Raw genomic sequence first — 21,113 nt, 5'->3', positions numbered from 1 at the left:
ATCTAGGTGCATTATCTTGGTGTCTGTGTAGAACTGTCTTTAGAACGAATGCTTGGTTCCCATCTAAGCTGTTTTTCCATTAAGAGACAGGCTGGAGGGTTATCTAGTTTGGCAGAGAAGACTGCTTTTGGTATGGGCATTCAAAGCATTCTGGAAAAGAACATCACAGTAAAATACAAAAATCAGCCAGGAAATTTCGAAAAGCAGTGCTGGCAAAAGGATGTTTACATTCAGAACAGTATTAAAATACAGAGTATGAGATTATGTTTTTCCTTCCCCTTCTGGTCTCCAAGGAGAAAGAAATGAGAACTGAGTATTTGAGCTACTATGAATGGGGACAGAGCTTACTGCACTGAGGGGAAAAGTACTACTTCCTTGAATTGTTTCTACCTTCTTCAAAGCCTGCATGACAAAGAATGCTTAAGAATGTTTCTTTTTTTCTTGTAGCATTATTAGAAGAGGAGATACCACTTAACACCCGGGACAAAGTTTCTGCTACTCCCTATTGGAACTGAAGAGTTGTGAGAGTACTCGTAATAAAGTAACATGCTTTTTCATAAATTATTTTCAATTGTTCTCAGTTGTTGTAAAGTCCAATTTTTGGAGCGCATTATTTCTAACTGGCATTTCTATGGTTTTTAACTTTTTAATGACTCTTTCACAAAGGACAAATTGAGTTTTGTATATAAAGTATTTGGTGAAGTATTTGCTAACTTAATGTAAATATGAGCGTTCATCATTAGCATAGACCCATTGATATATTTTTGATAATCTTTCATGTCTATGGTATTAGAAAGAGCTGTAGTGATGTTCTGTAAAATGAATGGACATAGAAAGCTTTGAAGTTTTTAAACTGCCATTATTTTTAGATTCCAGAATTTGACTTCTATATGATCAACTTCATATTTTCATAATGTAAGTGATTAGGACTGTGTTTAATCAAATACAGTAGAGTTGTAATCTTTATTAATCGCACCTGTATATAAGTCATATGCCAATTTTTTGTCAGGTTGTAAAATTTTGATGTATATGTCCAGTCCTTGTATTTCTCAGTTGCCTTGTTCAGTAATGACATACATTGTTAATAAAAAAGAAAAACTGTATGTATGGATACAAACGTCCTTGTGTGCGTTGCTGCTCTGGTATGTATTTCCAAACAAAATGGGGAAAAAGAAGGGAAGTCTAATTTTTAGACTTCATCTGGAAGCCATGAACAATGAAATACATTGAATTTCACTCAAGTGTAATGATATTGAAGGAAAACACTATCCAAATAATTTGGGCCTTTGTTGAAATTGTGTATATGTTCTGAACATCACATGTTTTTCATCATTAAATTCATTAGGTGTTTCTTCACAATCTAGTTTGGGGTTTTTTTGCTATAAATGGAATTGGCTTGGCAGCCTGGCAGTCTTTCCTGCACCGAAGCAACTTGCTGCTTTTTGAGGCTGTGGATTTCTTAAAAAAAAAAAAAAAAAAAAAAAAAACAGCAGATTTATTAGCTGCTTAGTCAATACTCTTCATCCATCCAAAGTGTTCAAAGAAGTTGGGCCTAAACGTTTTCTTAGGCCATTAAGATCTCTGAAGAAGCAATCTGAGTTGCTACAATTTATATGTGAATAAGTCAGCTATCTACTTGAGTGGGTGCACAGATTAATTCTCGTCTGGGAGGAGTTAATTATCTGCTCTTAATATCACATGATTGGCTCGTAGTCATGGGGCACTTTTGTGTGCTTGTTTGGAAATAAAATTCACACTTAACTCATGGGTTGACAACATACTCAGCACTGTATTTGGTGTAGAATAAGTTGCTGTGATTCTGGCTCTTCATTGCTATTAGATGATAACTGAACTTTTATTTTATGAAAATTAGACTCACAACGAGTTAATATATTTGCATACTGATTGGAACACAATAACAGAATCAAAATTACTACTAAATAGTGGTTGCACTCGATGATCCTGGAGGTCTTTTCTAACCTTGGTGATGCTATGATTTTTTTATCAGACTTGGCTGGAAACCAAACCCTGGGACAGAGTCCCATGTGCAGGAATGACTGTAGCTGATGAGTGATGAAAGATGAGTGGCAGTGCAGGTGTCTTAAGGAGCTGAGTGTTTCCTGAGGGCCTCGGTGGGCCCTCTCTTCGTGCCGGTGCCACCTGCAACAGGTCTGCTCTGATTTGAACTGTGATGGCCCTACAGGGGCAATCTTTAATTCAGAATGAGGAGGAAATGCAAAGAGAGCTCTGTAACTGGGCTTCCCAAGGCATTCACATGAACCATCCCGTAACTTGGAAATCCTCTCCTCCTGCCAGGAGCTCCTAACAGTGGGAAGACAAGTTTGCCTTCTCTCTGCTCATCAGAGAAAAGGGGTGGTGTGCAGCGAAGTCGGGTCTCCTTCCCTCCCACAGTTAAAGATTTCTTCCTGAGTGTGAAATGAAACCACAAACGCCTCCCGGGCCTCGTTACAGCTGGGAAAGGCCCTGTGGCGGTGCGGGCCGCCCGCAGCCCCTTGCCTTAAGAGCCGGCGCACCGCAGGCTGCTGTTGTCGCGCCGCTCTGTAGATGGCGCTGTGGGAGTTGGAGCGGCGCGGGGCCTGCCGCGGCCGGGGCGGGGCGGCGGGATGAGGAAGCGGCGGTTGTCCGTCGCCCGATCCGTTCTGCTGGCGGCAGGGGAAGGCGGGAGACGTGGAGACGGCGGAGTTCAGTACAGCGGCAGCGATGGCCGCGGCGTTTCCAAACCAGAAACCGAATTTCTTCTTTTAAAGTTGCTGCTGGGGAAAGTCGTCACGTTGGCTTGACTGCACAAATGTACGAGGGTTGCTCCGAAAGTAATGCTTCCTGCTTTCTTACGTTGACCCACGGCGCCAGGGGCAGATGTTGGTGGTTCGGCGGTAGAGGTCGAACCTTTACACCAGCACCCCGTTACACGCTGTTGCCGTGTGACAGAGGGCAGCAGAAGGGCTCTCTGACAGGATGGTGCCTGACACAGAGGTGTGTATGAAGCAAAAGTGTGTCACCGAGTTCATCTGTGTGGAAAAAATGGCACCCACTGGCATCCATTGATGCGTGCTGGATGTTCAGGGAGACCACTCGGGGGATGCGAGCACAGAGAGGCGGTGGTGGTGCATTTCAGCAGTAGTGAAAGACGAGCCACGTTCCACATGGCTCCGGTGGTCTTGGAGCATGCTCTCCTGCTATCATGGCCACCTTGTTCAGTTTTGAGTTGGTTGAGATTGGATTGGAATGGAAGAAGCAGGACAGAAAGAAGCTTCTTGCTCTTCCTTGTGCAGCTCCCTTATTTCCACAGACAAGCGTTGCATGGGAAAGAATTCCTTCCTTCCAACACCAAACAGACAAGGCACCTCTTATACACTGTCTCACCTTTCAAGCTGATTGTTTACTGCAGTTTGTTCCTCAGAAAGTAAAGAAATTCATACATGGAAAAGAAAAAAAAATCTGGGTTCTACCCAGAGGAAATTTTTAGCAGACATAATTGTAATTATACCCCCATTGCCAGACAGGAGATAATGTTCAAGTGATCTAGGCTCCTGAAGTGCAATTGTGTGTTTCAAATGCAAATTGAACTCAATATTAAATTTAAAAATGCAAGTAGAGTTCATTTCAATGATGTTTACAAAATGCAAGGCAGAACAGAGAGATGGAAGATGCAGAAAAGAAGGAAAAGATACAGGAAAGCAGCATGTCTCCTTGGGCTGACAGTGTTGGGCCTACAACAGACCTTAGTGCAAATGCCATGACTGAGCAGGGTCTGTTAGGATAGGACAAGGGGAAATGGCTTCAAACTAAAAGGGGGGGGGGGGGGGGGTTAGATTAGATAAAAGAAGTTTGTGATTGGGGTAGTGAAGCACTGGCACAGATTGCCCAGAGAGCTGGTGGATGCCCCATCCCTGGAGACATCCAAGGTCAGGCTGGAGGAGCTCTGAGCACCCTGATGGAGTTGTGGGTGTCCCTGTTCATTGCAGGGGAGTTGGACCAAATGATCTTCAAAGGTCCCTTCCAATTGAAATGATTCTGTGCCTTCAGAATGCTTACAAAAGAGCTGCAAATGCTTGAGTGCAGTTCACCTGCAGGATCACACCCCAGGACCTTGGGTTAATGGCAGCTCATGCACCAAATGCAGGTGAGTTATCCTTATCTTCATTTCTCTTATCTCTACGACTTACATCTGGCACAGGAAGATAATCCTGTTAACTGTGGTTGTTCTGACTGGGAGTAGCCGGTAAGCAAGTCCATAAATATTTAATAAAAGAGCAATTTACAGACAGCGATTACAGAGAGGGAGGATCTTCTTGAGGTCTATTTTGCTTTCTAGAGCTCCAGTTCACGTGGTCATCGCAAGGTCTTTAATTACTTGTTTTATATGTGCTTCTCAAGTGCCTTTTATCCGGTAAGAACTAGCATCCCTCTTGTCTTGACTACCTTGGTAACTGTGCCCTTTGTAGCGTAGGCCTTTTCTGAGGGGGCGAGAAAAGGGGAAGCAGTGATCCTTTACAGGTACTTTAGGTTCAAAATAGTACAGTTTTCTTCCGAAGTACTTTCATGGAGTGCTGCTTTGTCACTGAGGAGAGGACGGTGCCTCTGCCATGCTCTTGGTGCTGGGCTTCTTCCTGAGCATCCGGAGCTCACAAGGGGCTTTTCTTCTGTGCTGCGTGCTGGTGAGGCTAACTGAGCTGTGAGGAGGCTGTGTGGAGCCAGGATTGGAGTTGGATTCAATGATCCTTACAGGTCCCTTCCAACTTGGGATGTTGAGCAATTCTATGAGGCTGGGAGTGTTGGTGCTTACTGTGGTGCTAGGTGCCTGCTGAGAATTTTGGTAAAGTGAGACAGCTGGAGCATCCAGTTTGGAATGGGATGGCATGGGAAACCCTGTTTTAAGGACTGAAGTCTTGAGCCGTGTAGAAAACCAAGTCACAACCAGTAAGGGAAAAATTACCTTAGTGCATGTTTGACTGTAGCATCTGAAAGATTGATTACCGTTTCATGCTCCATACCGTAAAACACTCTGTGAAGTAATGATGTCTGTAGATGGGGGGGGGGGGGCGGGGGGGAGATTGGAATGGCAGCATTTGTACTGCCAGGCATTTTGTCATGTGCTTGCAGTCCTAATCAAGTGTGCACCCATGGATCCAGATAAAGAATAATGCAGTTTTGAAACTGCAGTGGTACGGCTTGATGAGCCTTCACTGAATTCACATTACCACCACCAGCAGAAAATTCTGGGTGGATTTTTAGGACGTGTGTGCACGTCCCCTTGAGTAAGTGGGCAATTAGAGTGCGTCGTAAGAGAAATCACTCTCCTCCTTCTGTCCCCATTAATATACGTGGAAACTTGTGACAAAAATGAAGCCATGGGGGATGTTTCATGTGCCAAGACTCTCGAATTTGCATACCCAACCTCAGGATCTAAATCCAGTTTTAGGCAGTCTTAAATAACGAATGACAGCAAAACGTAGTCACTCTCAGGTTTAACCAAATTATTTCTCCTCTGAAGCTGCTTTCAATGGGAGTTTGCAGATGCACTGGTGGAGGAGCTGACTTTGATTAGATTCCTGTGGAAATCAGGCCTTCTTTGTGAATCTAAAGCTTTCTTTCATTGAACCTCATTCTGCTGTCTTTACTCATGTGGAACAACACCTTATTGCTTCATTGCTAAGCGTTCAGTATGCCATCCACAAAGGACTTAGGTACACAGGGCGAACACCTGGATGCTTGAGATGCTCAAGAGTGCTTAACTTTGCTTGAGTACATGACAGGATTTTGGAAGAATACAGGTAGCCATACAGGTACCACAGATCTGTGACTTTATGCTCATGTGCAAACTAGGACTCTACGTGTGCATCAGCTGTTAGACACGCAGACAGCATATGATCTCCCCAGAATGAGCTAGCAACAAAAGACTCGAGTGTGTGGGGCTGTCTGTGCCGGTGGTTACAGAGCTAAAGGTAGGTGGCCTCCTCCCCACCATCAGAACAGACTTGGTGCTTATCTCCAGCTGCCCCCTTGGATGCTCCAGTTTCAGACACGCTTCTCCGAATGTGGAGTCAAGCCTCACCTTATAGGCATTTTGCATTGTTTGGTGGGTGCTGTTCTGAGTTAGTGTGATTTATGTCTTACTATCGCTCCTGCGAGAGCTGGCATTGTCATATGGAGCGCGTTTACAATAGAAAGAGATTCCTGCGGCTTCAGCGAGGTGGTGATGGATTCCATTCCCAGTGTATCTTAGCTATTTTTATCAGATGATCTGTGGTTGGGCTTCTGTCTCTGCAGCTATAGTGACATGATGGGCTTTAGCGTGGCAGCAGTTATGAACCCTGAGTTTCTTTCAGCTCTGAGAAGGAAACTGAGATCCCCTCAGCCCAAAGAAAACTTTTTGGTATGCAACGACGCTCATTTCCAGAGCAGTCTCTTCTCACAAGACAAGTATATATGAATGGGTCCTTTTTTCTCTGATTATAACTGCAGTTGCGGTGTCTCTGCTGGATTCTGAAGGCTGGGCAGGGGTGGGATCTCTTCCTGTTGGGATTCCTTCCCTGGCGTGCATTGTGAAGAGAACACTCTGGCAGAATTTCTCTCTGATCATCCTCTTTCATTCCTCTCTGCAGCTCTCATACCCGACTCCACACAGCAGAGAAGGCTCTGCTTCTTCTAATTAAGAAGAGAATTTTGAAATATCTGCTGAATTCTTGACCTTCAGAATTCCCTCTGCCAGTGTTCCTCTGATCTGGGCTCTCAAGGGCTTCCACTGTTCGTGTGAAAATAGGTAGGGTGTAATTTGCAAATATTTATTAAGTTCTGTTCTGGGTAATTGAAACTGCTGTTAATTGCTCGTGATTTCAATCCAGACAGCTGGTTTGTTTTTCTGCGCCACTCCCACAGGAGAAGCTGCATTACTCAATGCCTCAAACCCCCCAAAGGCTTGCTGCTTTGCATAGCATATTGTCTATCTACCACATTTTCAGTAATACTTGACTGAGTAGCAAAGGCAACTGTGGCTTGTTCCAGGCCAGACAGAGAATAGACGGTATGTAAAGCTTTTGACTTTGGAAATTTGGGAATGATTACTCTGGGAGCTGACTGAGCACAAACAAGAGAGGAAGCAGAGCTGTCTCTTGGGGCTCTGGGTAACGTGGTGGATCTAGCTAGGAGGGCAGACATTGCAAAATCTCTTAAATGGTAATCCGAGGTTAGTTAGAATTCAGCTTTGAGTCAGATCGACTCCCCGAAGGTCAGGATAAATACACTTTACTTCTGCAGAGCGTATTTCACCAGAAAACTATGTATGAGTGGGTAGATCTCATCAAGCGACTAACAAGCAGGAGAAGACATGACCCAGAAGCTGGTTAATACTTTTCCTGAGAGAAATGTATTAAAAAACAGAGCTTTAAGAGCAACAGGGAAATTTCAAGCAGCTGCAAAGAGGAGGAGAAGATCATTCAGGGCACAATAAATCAATAAGGTAATCAACAGTCATGTAATTATACTAGCGTTATAAACTTGACTTAAACACAGCAAAGAACAAAAAGACAAAAATAAAGGAACCTGCAGTGTACACACATTATGTATATGCATGTGTGTGTATAGCTCTGTATATAATAAAAGAAAATAGAAGATCAATATAAGTGTCTTGAAGGGAGAAGATTGATGAGTTAGATATTGTTGTGGAGCTGAATGTCTCATTAAAGACAGTGAATGAAGAATGGTTTCTGTAAATGGAAGGAACTGAAGTGATATTCAGGCAGCAGGAGATTCAAAGCACTCCCACATGAGTAAAAGCACCGCTCTGGTTAAATCTACGGGATCATCTCACATCCCTTACAGAGATGTGTGCAGTTGCCTCCAGCTTACAGTGCTGGGCAGTGTCATTCCCTGGCTCCAGGACTGACCTGCGATGGAAGCCCCATCCATACAGCTGAGGCCTAGCCCCAGGAGAGGGATCAGGATCATACAGCAGCAGGCAAACACACGTTGTGGCATTTAATAGGAAGGGCCCAGAAACAGTTTCTGGAGTCAGCTGTGCCCAGTTGGCCAGATTGGGCTATGCAAGTTGGCTTGTGCTTTGGTTTTCAGGTAGGGTGGTCCAGGAGCACCCATGCAGCTAGTTTGTGAGCAAACAAATGAGTTCAGCTCCATCCAAAGCCCCCCAAAGCCAGAAGATCCCTTGTAGTTTACGCTCTTGGCAGCGCTATGCAGTCCTCATGGTTGCTCAAACTCAAGGCTTTGGGGCATTTTCAGCACGTACCAGACACGACATGTGATTTAAGCCTTTTCTTTCATCTGGGAATGTTGGTTTTGAGGCACTTTTAGATGACACTCAGTAGGTTACACTGAGGAAAGAAATAGCATATCCAGAGAAGGGGCTATATATAAAGATGGAAAAAAATAGAGGGGTCAACAAAAACGTTGGTAAGTCTTACTTGTGACACATAGAAAAACAATGAAATGAAAATGCTTCAGATGGAGAAGGGACTTACTTAGATCATTCCTTTTAACATCCACCCCGTGTCTGTTTATATTTGAGATAGTACACAGGGTGAAACTTCTTCATTCCATTCTGCTAAAATGGCTTCATGCACAATCACCCTTAAAAAGAAGCAAGAGATTTTTGTAGCCAGCAGTTGTATTAATTTGGAAAGGATAGTGGGAGTCAGGAGAAGAGGCAGATGCATACATCTGCTCTGTATGAAAGGTATTATATTGTTCATTCCTCACTTACTGCCATCTAACACCATCTCTAATGGCAAATGGTAATGACTGCACAGCTACAGAAAATACTGGAGGAGATAAAATACACCCACTAAGACCCTCCAGCCAAACTGAGGCTCCCCATAAGATCTCCATTAATTAAAATCTCTACAGATGGGCTCCCCTAATTGTAGGAAATGGAACACAATACCTGTAATTAACTCCTCACTCCAAGGCCTTTTTTTCCCCAGCCTCCAAAGGGAGTGGCTGTCATTGTTTGGTGCCTCCTCGCTGCAGGCCCTGCTGTCCCCCCAGGGTGATGTGGGGCCCCTGGGTGGAACCAGCCCTGTCTCATCACTCAGACCCCTCCAGCAGCCCTACCCCACTGAGAAGGTTTTGTGGGTCACCACACAGCATCCACTAGTGCAAAGCCCATTGTTCTCTGTTGTGGAGGGAAATGCTGGATCCTCAACAAGACCTTCTCTGCCCGGCTCTAAGGTGAGCACCTCCTCACTGCTGCTGCACAAGGAAAGACACCAAGCTGGGGAACAGGGCAGCATGAGGGATAAACAAGGGAAGCTTCCATCCCTCTTGGCATAGCGTATGGGCTTTGGGGCAGAGCTTGTCTTACAATGAGCTTGGGAAGTGTCTGGCAGCACATCTGTCTATGGGGAATTCCAGGCAGCTCTGTGGAAATCTCATCCTTTGTCCCTGCAGCTTAGCCTCTTCAGCACAGCTCTGAAGTTTTGCCTTTTCTCTCTGCACCTGTAACTGAAGGCCTTGTCCAGTCCTGCCCCACTTCATGTGCTGGGTGCTGCATCTTTCTCCTCTTCCATCCCATTGTTATCTCTCATTACCACTTTCCTTTGGACAGCACTGAATCACATCTCCTGTCCTGCCTTTTCTTCTTTCTTGCAGAGCATCCCCTCAGTCCTGAGGCTCGACCAGAAGAGGTGAAGTTAGCATCTGTGCTCCCTGAGTGTCCTTGTTGAGTAGGTCCGTGTTCCTTTGGTTCATCAGCAAGGAGCCACCTGCATCACATGGACCTGTTGGTGTGCATCCAGAGGAGTGCCACAAAAGTGATCCATGGGATGGAACACCTTCCCTACGAGGACAGGCTGAGAAAGCCAGGGCTGCTCATTCTGGAGAAGAGAAGGCTCCAGGGAAGCCTGAGAGTGGCCCTAAAGAGGGCTGTTAGAAAGAAGAGGACAGACTCTTTAGAAGGGTCCCTTGTGATAAGACAAGGGAAAATGGTTTCAAATTAAAAGGGGAAAATTGTATATAAGGCAGAAGTTTTTTACAATAAGAGTGGTGAGGCACTGGCACAGGTTGCCCAGAGAAGCGGTGGGTACCCCATCCCTGGAGACATCCAAGGTCAGGCTGGAGGAGCTCTGAGCACCCGGATGTAGCTGTGGGTGTCCCTGTTCATTGCAGTAAGGTTGGCCTAGATGGCCTTTAAAAGTCCCTTCCAACTGAAATAATTCTATGATCACGTGTAGCCCAGCAAAGAGAAAGGTGTTTCCTGCTTGCCCTTTGTCAGTGAATCCTGGCAGGATGGATGTTATGCTGGGATGCTGCAGACCTGCAGCTTGGAGGAGACAGAGGTCAGAGGAGATAGATGGAGGCTAAGAGCTGCGAGTCAAAACCTTCAAAGCTGAAGTCCCCACTCTGCCTGCTGGAGAACAGAGTCTGTAAAACTGCAGGGAGGGCTGCTCTGCAGGGCTGGGGGCAGGCCCACTGTCCTTCCCCAACTGCTCACAGGGACTGCATTCCCTTCATCTCCATGAGCTGCTTATAAATGCCTTAGCGGTGTATTTCCCTTTATCTGAGAAGAGGGAAAGAAGCAGTGTTATTCTGCTCCTTTCCTTTCAGTCCTTTGCAGTTCACACCTGTCTCATCTACTGTTTTTTTCCTTCCCTTTTGCTGCGGCGTGAGGCTCTGCGGCATGGTGATAGGACAGAAGAAATCTTCCTGAGAAATGTGAAACAGGGCCACACAAACTGAATATTGTGTTCCAGGCCTAAGACAGAGCAGCTGGGGAAGGGACCGTGCTCCAGGCTGCCCTGCAGCCCTGGTCGTCTCAGATGGCTTCTCAGGGTGTTGGGTGGGGATGGCCCTTTGTGTAGGCGATCCCTAGAGGTGTGCTGACTGCACTGGGTGGATTTCGGCACAGAAATCTGAATTGACTTATTTCTGACCAACCCAAGGGACTTTGTCACCCTTTGAGGAAGGCTGAGAACATCGGCTGGAGGACTGGTAGGTAGTAGAAGAGCTTCAGGGCACCTATGGGCCTGGAAGTAAATACCCAGGGTCACTCCACTTGTTAATATTGGTGTGTACTTCAGAGAATCCACAGCTCTTCATGAACACACAGCAGCTCTTCAGAGCTCTTTCAACGCCTTTCTGCCTCCTATGACCAGCAAGGGTGCTGGTGTCTTGTCTTGGAGGAACTGCTGCAGAGATCCATTCCCTTTCTGCCTCTTGATATTCATTTTACATTAGCGTGTGAGTACCCACTCTATACAAATCTTTGGGTGGTTCTGCTGAAGATGTTTCCATGCTGTGCAGCACCGAAGATGTTTTACTGCTGCTTCCCACGCTTATCAAGAACTGAAGCCAATAGTGATTGTCTAATCACTCATACGCCCTCTCTGTTCTGCAACAGCGTTGTCAGAGTTTTCTATCTATGGCAATTCTTTTGTTTGTTTCATTTTTCCTGATGTCTATGCTGAGTTAGTTTTAGGAACAAAAGTCTGCTTTTAATCAGTATCCTAAAAAATAAGTTTTTCCTGGAAGTAACTCAAGGAATGGTATCACTGGCGTCACTAGCTCCTTGAGACAAGCCTTCAGCTGCTGTGAAACACAAAGATCTGCTGGCTCTCCTGCAGAGTTCCAGGCATGTAGATAATGTATGTTTTGCTTGTTCCAGGCAGCCCAGCCGCCCTTCAACACGCAAGGGTTCATGTGTGGAGTGGGCAGTACCATTCTGAGTGTGAGCTTCATGTAAATGCTTTAACAATATATACCCTTTTATCTGAAAAAAGGTAAAAACAATCTTATTCACCTGCTTTTTATGAATTTCATGAATGCTTTTCCTTCTACCAATCCATATGGGTACAGCCAGCTTGTGATTTTTCTCTATAAGGTTTTGCGAGGTACGTCAAGGGATGCTTCAAGTGAAGTGCTACCTCAATGAATATGCCTTGCAAACCCGCAAAATGACTTATTTCACTCTGTTAAACTCACTTAAGCAAAAGCATTTCCTATCTAAAAGAAGGGTGTACCCTCTGTATCTTTCACGCCACAAATTTATAAGTGCCTCTTTTTTTTCTTCCTTTTGGTTCACTCTCCTTGTTGCTGAGCCTTCAAATATTGTGATCAGAATACGGAAAGGTCTATCGTGTTGCACATGTAAGAGTGTAAAACTAGAAATATTGATCTGATTGTTCTTTCAGCTTGTAAGAGTTCATCTAATAGCCACATTGAAGTCCTGCTTTTCTACTGCTTACTGAGTGAAAAACAATTCTGTTTTGCCCTTCCTAGCCAGGAAGCATCCTGCTGGCTTTTCACACCATAGGCTTGCAGATAGACTTTTTGCACTGATTTATTTTTTTCCTTTACCCTTAATCTTGTGAGGTAGGTTGTAGCTAGTAGGATGATACAGAGTCTGATCATGTCCGTACTGAAGTCAGTGCACAACGTTGATGGATTTCAGTGGTCCTAGATTAACTCATTAGTTGTACCTACGTTTGCAGGCAGGCAAGGACTGTGAAGCATGCCCAGATTATACCTGTCCCAGCATGGACACAGTCTAGTTTGATTTCCTTCACTGTAATCCTAGGGGAAATCACTAGGTATGGGCTCAACAAATTCCAGAAAAGCAGTGCACAGCCCAGCAGCTCTCACAGTGTTCTACCACTGACAAATTGCAGTAGGTGCAAGCGTGAGATAGAAATACAAGAAACAAATGCCCCAAAGAGATGGGTGGTTCTGGCTAGTTTCAGTTGTCATTGCTCATCACCTGAAGGGCACTAATGTTCCCTCACACCAGCAGTACCCAATGCCCATCACTCCTTTTTTGTGTTGCCTCTAGGGAGATGTGTGCCATGGCGCTTCTTTAGGAGGATGTGTTTATAAATGTACATGTGCACTAAGTCATCGTTCAGCCTCTAAGGGGAGCTGGGACTCTGGAAAATGCAAGAGGACCAGAAACATTGGAATACAAAGGTACTTGCCATCAGCTAAATGTGCTGGAAGAGAAAATGATCTCATGGAAATATTTCCACACCTCTTTTATCTTTTTTTTTCCCCCAAAGTTCTGGTACCAAACGTGACCCATTAATACTTTTAATTTTGCCTACTTCCAATAGAAATATTGATGCATAGAAAGGCATAGAGTGACAGCAAACAACTTATCAGTCTTCTTTCATGAAGTTCCTCTGCCTCTCAGCTCTTCTAGTTAAATATTCTTTACTTGGAAATGCTCTCCTAGTGTGTCCTTACTGGTTAGTTATAATCCTCTCCTGTTGGCTGTGAAGTGTCTCCCACTGATCAAGTGCAGCAAAGTGCTGCTCCTTTCCCAGGCAAAAATCTCTGCAGCTCCCCTGGCCTCAGGGTAACGTTGTGCCCCTATGGAGCTTGGCACCAGGTCCTGCTAAGGTTCCCATGTCTGCTATCAATCAAGGGAAGCCATGGCTGGGAAGGGACTCTTTCTTTGTTAGTGCTCAGATTCTCCCTGCAAGCTTAGTATGAGTGGCTCAAGTCAGGAAAAGACCCATCTTCAGTTGGGGTGAACTGGTACAATGGCATTCATGAAGGAAACAGAAGGAAAACAAAGCAAAACCACATGGCTTCTCCAGCTTCCCTGAATGTGGGTCCAGGTCAGATGTTACCTTATCTATATGGACTTCCCTATACCACTTTTCCTTAGTTAAGACAAGGCATTATTCAGACAAGCTTAGTCAGATGCAAGCTGTCTTTCCTAAAATCACATTGCATTTCACCTCCATTTGTTTCTGCATCTCAATTACTATTTCCTTCAATACCTATTTTAAAACTTTGTATATGATGGAGGTCAGACTAATGATCTGTACTTTCAAAATGGTTTCTTTCTCAGCTCAAGATCTTACCCTAAATTCGTTAAAGCTCTTTCAGTTATTGAAGTGCCTGCTCAATCTCCTCTACTTCTACTTTGTTAACACTGCAGTGTTCAGGGAAGATTCAATTCAAGGTGTAACCTTGAATTGTCTGTATACACAGGTTCTCTGACTGTTCAACATCAAATTACATTTTCAAAGAAATTGAACACCATGCAGGTTAAGTCTCACTCTATTTTCAGCCTTAAATCTGTACAGATTGTGAAATAGCCTCTGCTCTGCACTGCAGTCATATCAATAGTTAACAGACATAGGCAATGTGTTTCATTTACTTGAGGCTCTCAGATCAATAGAAAGTGTGACACTTTTTTTTTTGACTTTCCTATGCAAAAATGTCATCAATTATTAATCAAAGCATACCAAATTTCATTGAAGATCTGACTTCCTGCAGCAAGATACAGTATCCTTAAATGGTAAAGTGCGTTAAATACTGCATGCTGGAATAGTTTTTAATTGCGATGTGGAATGGATCTAATAGGAAAGTGTAAATGAGAGTAATATGAGCTTCAATATGGGTACAGAAAGCATGCAGAACAGCATGCCATAGAAATGATCCTGAAGGCCCTCAGGGCCCATATAATCATGAATGTTGGAAGAGACCACTAAGATCATCCAGTCCAACCACCAGCCCATCTCCACCGTGCCTACTAACCGTGTCCCTCAGTGCCACATCCACACGGTTCTGGAACACTCCAGGGATGGTAACTCTACCACCTCCCATTTCATCACTTCTAATGATTAATCTGCAGCTGGGAGGCTCAGCATGGGCATTCACATCTGTGCAGAGAGCCAACAGGCCCCAGATCCACATCTATGGCCCAGCCCTGCGTGAGGAAGCAGGGAATGCCAGAAACCAAATGTCAAGGCTGGGGCTGTCTTCCATGCAGTGGTCTCTGGTGATCTTCAGCCTGGCTCTTAAGGAGATCCTGAGCACCCCCAGCCTGCTGGAGCTGTGCTGGGCTGTGCCAGGAACAGTGCTGCTGAGGGAGCCATGATAGTTGCAGCACTGGACCTGGGCCTTGCTTCAGCTTCCAGCAAACAGCTTCCAGTATTTATTTCCCAGCTCTGTTGGCTTTAAAAAAGCTCAGTTTGAGCCATGGCTGTCAGGAGCATTATGTTCAAATGCGAGATGAAATGACTTAAAGACTCATTTAGAAGGACTGTGAACCCTGTCAGAACTGATAACCAAGGCCTTGCTTGCCTTATTATTTTCCCATGCTCAATTTATTGAATGTGTGCAGGGAATGAGTTGAAAACAAAGTGCTGTGTTTGTGTGACATATTTAAATTGTCTATCAGTAGCCTCAGACACTGCGGTTAGCCATTAAATAAATCACAGTTAACAGGCCAATTCAGGGTGATCTATTTTGGTATTTACAATAGTGGCCTAGGAGAGGAAACAGAGGCTTTTTGCAGGGAAATAAGGACCCATCCATCCCAGGGCCCTCCAAGTAAAGTATCAAATGCTTCTGAAAATGGTATTTTAAAATATAGTATGGAATGAGTTTCCAGCTTCTCCCAGGAGTGGAAAGCAGGCCAGTTTCTCTGCTTTGCCCTTTCAGTTTTTACATGATCTATGTGTTCATTTTGAGCTAAATGGAAGAACATTGTGTTGGTTGGGTATTTTTATTTTATTTTTAGAAGATTGTTTTCCTTTAATAAGATTGGAATCCGTGCCTTTGGAACTCACCTGTTGCCAAGCTCAGCAGATGAAAGTGGACAGCCTTGTCATTAATTGCAACAAGGCAAGTAGAGACAGCACTGCACGTGATGACTTCACAGGCTCTGTGTGTGTGTGTGTGTTTGTGTGTGTGCATGCATGTGCTGGTGCTTTCCTTCTTGCTGCAGCAGCTCCTGGAATCGTGAGGGTGCTGCTGTGTTTTGCACCTGCTTGGAGGCTCCCAGCCTGGGGGCTGCCAGAGCATCCTTGTGTAAGTGAGGCTTAATGTAGTGATGCTGAGGTAGTTTGGGGTTTGGATCATGCTCTGCTTCTCAGTCATGGTGTTTATTTGCTTGAGATCTCATCTATGTTGAGAAAAGTGAAAGTTCTATTTTCTTCTAGCTCATTTTAGGCTCCCTTTTGCAACTTTTAATGCAGTGCTGTAACAGTTAGCAGGAGAGAGCATACTGAGGGGGCTGTTTGCACTGAGGTTTACATTCCTAGTGCAAAATATATACATAGAAAATATGTTTTCGTTACTTAAAGACTTAACTTGCTGACATCCTTCAGATTTCACCTCAATTCACAGTAATGCCCAATCTGAAGCAGTGAACCTCCTATGATGGCACCAGGCTGAGTGGTGCAGCTGACACAATAGGAGGAAGGGATGCCATTCAGAGGGACCTGGACAGGCTTGTGGAGTGGGTCCATGAGAACCTAATGCAGTTCAACAAGGCCAACTGCAAAGCATTGCGCTTGGGTCAGGGCAATCCCAGATATGAGCACAGAATGGGAGCAGAACTCATTGTGAGCAGCACTGCTGAGAAGGACTTGGGGGTCCTGGTGTACAAAAAGCTTGACATGAGCCAGCAGTGTGCGCTTGTAGCCCAGGAAGCCAACAGTCTCCTGGGCTGCATCAAAAGAGGGGTGGCAGCAAGGCGAGGGAGGTGATTGTCCCTGTCTGCTCTGCCCTTGTGAGGCCCCATCTGGAGTACTGTGCCCAGGCCTGGGGCCCCAAGCACAGGAAGAAACAGGAAGCAGAGATATGGCTCATGCAGGTGGGCAGCTGTGCTCATCCCCATTCCCAGGCAGGGAAGCTGAGGCGCAGAGGCCCTTGGGAGGTTTGTCCAAGGCTGGAGAAGCTCTGGAGCAGAAATGGGAAGAGAAGAAAGCACATCTTGTGATTGCACAACCACGGCTCCGTCCCTGGAGGCCAGCATGTGGCATCAAGGAAGCTATTGGACCCTGGCTAAAGCACTGGCAATTTTCTCTCCTCTCTAGCTGGTGAGTGAATTTAAACAGACTCATTCCAGTCATCCTGGCCATGGTTTAGTGATGGGGATCTGTAGTCAGCTTGATGGTTGGACCTGATGATCTTGAAGGTTGTTTCCAACACAGAGTTATTCTGTGCTGATTCTATGATGTTCCTCGCTAACCCTAGAAACCACAGTAGTAAAAGGGACAAGAACTGGCCTCTTCTGCCTTTGAGTTTACTAGGAAGCTTTATCTGTTCCTTTGAATCACGACCCAGCCTTGTTGCCTGTCAAAGCCAAAGGGGGCTGCGTCATGAGGGCTGCAGCATGCCCCACATGCCCTCTCATGCCCAAATACACAGCCATGGGCCATGCTTTAAGGCTCTGGGCAGATAGGAGGAGCAGACTGTAGATATGCCAACACCTGCAGAGCATGCCTGCTGTTTCCTGCTGAACTGGGGCCATTTGTGGGGCACGGTGGGAGCAGAAGGGAGCTGCAACCCTTCTGTCCTCTCTTGTCACCCTCCTTCTGGGGGGCCTGCATCCTGTCCCTGTCCAGAGCAGAATTTGGGGACTGGAGGCAGCAGACAGAGCACAGAGCTGTGGTAAAACAGAGCTCTGTTCTTCCCTCTTTACACAAACAAAAGTCCCATTGAAAGCGGTCAGACACTGAATCTAATGATTGAAATATATATATATATGCATACATATAAAAAATTGGAGTATTACTGTTTCAGCTCTACTCTCCCTTGATTTTAATTTTCTTTGTGGAGTTCAAACATAGAGTGTTCCTTCAGTGCTTACTTTCAAAGCCTTTTTTTTTTTTTTGGCTATCACATCTAAACTCTCTTAGATTTTTGTCCCAGCTGTGGAAGGCAAGGACAGCGAGGGACAGAAAAGTCAGATGCTGTCTTACAACACTGGCACCTTTAAAGATCATCCTTGAAATACAGGAGGAAAAAAAAACCTGACAATAAATAACACTTTGTTTTTTTTTTAAAGCAAGTTTTCTTCTTGAGTGTGAGGTCTTTCCCCACTTTCAGAGCATGAACTAATTAAAGTGCGTGTGTGCATAATCCTGCTTTGCCTCTAAACCTGTCAGTACTGTTATTTCTTTTTTTGCCCTCACTTTTGCTCCTGTTTCATCTCTGGAGTGGACACTGCTAGGAGAGTAGGTGCCCTTGGAAAGGAGAAATGCCTGAGCTTATGCCAGCACCACTGTCCTGGTTTTTCGGCACAAGCAGGTTTGTGACACGTGCCCTGTGCCGCACGCGCCCTGCCTGAGCTGCCGCCAGCTCTCATGGGTTTCATTGCCATTCCTCACTTGTGCTGTGGTTTTGGGGCTCTGCTTTGAGCCCTGAACTCGATGGCTGAAAATGTGCACCTTTTTCTTTTCCCCTCTTGGAAGGCAAAGTTTGATTTCTTTATTTTTCTCAGAATAAATGAGAGAACTGAAGTTAGAATTCTAGTAGTAGTACTGGATCCACTGTGTCACGCTTCCACTTTGTTGTCCTTCTTCCTCCGCAGGCCTCCTTGTCATAGCTCTGCACAGGACATGTGACATAAATAATGCAGCCTTCACTGGGTCCGGTAGCCCTGAGTGCCAGCTCTGGTAGCAGCAGCTGGGTTTGCTTTCCTAGGTTAGAGTGAACTACAAGCATCTTTGTCAGGTTTCTCTCAAATACTGAAACATAGAATCATTAAAGTTGGAAAAGACCACTAAGATCATCTAGTCCAGCTGTCTGCCTACCACCAGTATTGTCCTCTAAACCCTCCGTGCCACATACACACGGTTCTTGAACACCTCCAGGGATGGTGACTCCACCACCTCCATGGGCAGCCTGTGCCACTGCAGCACCACTCTTTCTGAGAGGAAATTCTTCCAAACATCCAACCTGAGCCTCCCCTGGTGCAACTTGAGGTTGTTACTTCTCATCCTATCTCTGTGACCTAGGAGAAGAGTCCGGCCCCCACCAACTTTCAGGTCATTATGGAGAGTGATAAGGCCTCCATTGAGCCTCCTCCAGACTGAACAACCCCAGTTTCCTCTCCAGAAGACATCCATCAGACAACCTGTGAAATGTGGAGGTGATCCAAGGGCTGGCTTTGACACACAGCCTTCCTCATCCTGGATAACTGGGAGACTGTCTTCCCATGGAGGAAGCTACTCCAGATGAAGCTGAGGAGGAAGAGAAGGAGGGTTTTGCTGGAGCATCCCAAGCACTTCAGGTGTGTGTACCAGGACCAGAGGTTCCTGGCGTAGCACCTGCCAAGAAAGGGCATGGGAAGGGAAGGTGGCAGATGTAAATGTATGGTGTTGGTTTATAGAGTGCGCTGCGTGTTTGTAAAACACCTCAGCAATACAGCCGGGGAGGGCGATTAGCTAATTTCTTCCTCCTTTATTTTCTCTGCATGAGGCATTTATTTGTGCAGAGTAATTAGTGGGGATCTGTGCAGGTGTGTGCCATCTGGAGTGCACCCAATTAAGTCAAGAGAATAAAAAATGGGCTGGGAGAAGATGAGCAGGAGAGGAGAGCTGGGAATAACACCTCAATGGGGTCCCTGTTCATCCCAGTGGCTGAATGTCTCAGAACCTTGGAGAGACCCAGGGATCCTCAAGCTCGTTTTACAGAGAGGCTCATTGACTCAAAGAAGTGGGCCCTGATAGGTGTCCACCAAGCGGACCACATTTGTGGCTCAGAGCAGCCATTGCTTGTCCAGCATCTTGCACATGCTTGTGCCACCAGAAGTACAAGGTTGTGGCTGGCTATTGCTGAGGTCTGGAGAGCAGAAGATGCAAATCTGTAGAAAAACAGACTCCTTTAATCCCATGGCTTTGTAAATAAGGGTGTGAGGACGAGGAAGAGTAGTCACTGCCAGGATGCTTGTGATTCTTAGGACAGTGTCATTAAAGCTATGAAATTAATATTCTTAGGTGCACTACATCTCTGGATGCTCCTATTCAGAAATCACTTTTTTTTTGCTATCAGGTCTTTGGTTAGATTGTTAAAGAATAATTAGAGGGCCCCAGCCAGAGCTCAGAGAGGCAAACTATGTGAATCGGTCTGCACATAGGTGGGGAAAACTCAGGCAAGTTAAAGAAAGCACCTCTAGAACCCAGAAAGGGAGAGCATCTGCATGCTCTGCCTCTATGTGAAATGCATCTCTCCAGCTAGATTTTTCAGGGGATTACTCTGAAGAGGCTGTGTTGGCTTTATTTCCTAAGCGTGTCAGAGAGGCTCTTCTGAGATTGCTGATTGTAGTCTCATTTCCACTCCATTTTGTGAGAACTGCAGATTCTCAGCTATGCCTGTTATGAAGCCACATTCTCTCAAGTGCGTTAAAAAAAAAACACACCCATACAGCCATGCTTACCCATCTCCTCTATGGGGACTTGAAAGATTTTCTGCATATGCTGTAACAATCTCAGCATCTCTTGAGCAGCTCAAGTATTTCTTCTGTTTAAAAATGTCACAAACCCACTTCCTAAACCAGAGTTCCAGATGTGTTGTTAGAGGGGGTCGATGAAATGTTTATTTATTTAGAACAAGTAAGCATGCCCTCCTTCTGAGAATGTGGCCCACTGCATCTACCTAGACTGCAGTGCAGACTGGGGAACCCATTGGTACCATTGGTGTCCGCTTGTGCCACAGCTCCTGTGGGCTCTATATTAAACTGGGCCCTTCTGGGAGCACTGTTGCACTGCCATGCAGTTTTAATACAATATGCAGCAAGCTCATGGTTCCTCTATTCCTCTGGTCTCTCATTTGGTGGGTGCCGTGTGCTGGTCTTGCTATGTGGTACCATTGTGACCACTGGCAAAGCTCTCATTGGCTTTGATAAATGCCACACTGAGGCTGGTTTCTGCCTTTCTTCCAGGTGCCTTCATGGTAAAAAGCTGGGATTTTCAATTCTCCAGACATCTTTCTGGAGCTACACAGAAAGAAATAGTCTTGGGGCTGGCTGACCATACCAAGTGAGCTAAACTGGGAGTCTTCCTACTGTGCCAAGTGTACAGAGTCCCATGGTATAACCGCTGTAAGACAAAAAGCAGGCTAGTGAAGGGCTTGGAAAATCAGCCCTATGAGGAGAGGCTGAGGGAGCTGGGGCTGTTTAGTCTGGGGAAGAGGAGGCTGAGGGGAGACCTTATTGCTCTCTTCCAGTACCTGAGAGGTGTTTACAGTGAGAGCGGGGTAGGTCTCTTCTCACTGGTGACAGGTGACAGGATGAGGGGAAATGGCCTCAAGTTGCGCCAAGGTAAGTTTAGGTTGGACGTTAGGAAACACTTCTTTACAGAGAGGGTGGTTAAACACTGGAATAGGCTCTCCAGGGGGGTGGT

The 21,113-nt window shown here is 45.5% G+C and overlaps 1 protein-coding gene and 1 long non-coding RNA gene across 6 annotated transcripts in view; both read left to right on the top strand.

Moving 5' to 3' along the window:
- The window catches only part of CRY1 (cryptochrome circadian regulator 1), a 35,092-nt gene extending 33,975 nt beyond the window's left edge, over positions 1-1,117 (top strand). For all 5 annotated transcript variants that reach the window (XM_040698727.2, NM_204245.2, XM_046941222.1 and 2 more), the window contains one exon: positions 448-1,117. The gene's annotated coding sequence lies outside the window, so the exon portion shown is untranslated. The remainder of the gene's footprint in view (positions 1-447) is intronic.
- A 1,460-nt stretch (positions 1,118-2,577) lies between these two features.
- Positions 2,578-20,911, top strand: LOC112533502. The gene is made up of 4 exons (XR_003077865.3): positions 2,578-2,994; positions 3,987-4,144; positions 6,627-6,784; positions 9,625-20,911. It is a non-coding gene; the product is annotated as an uncharacterized LOC112533502 (long non-coding RNA).
- The last annotated feature ends 202 nt before the right edge of the window (positions 20,912-21,113 follow it).

This window comes from Gallus gallus, chromosome 1, assembly GCF_016699485.2.
Source record: "Gallus gallus isolate bGalGal1 chromosome 1, bGalGal1.mat.broiler.GRCg7b, whole genome shotgun sequence".
NCBI lineage: Eukaryota > Metazoa > Chordata > Aves > Galliformes > Phasianidae > Gallus > Gallus gallus.
The sequence above is the reverse complement of the archived record's forward strand: the minus strand, read 5'-3'. Positions and strand labels throughout refer to the sequence as shown.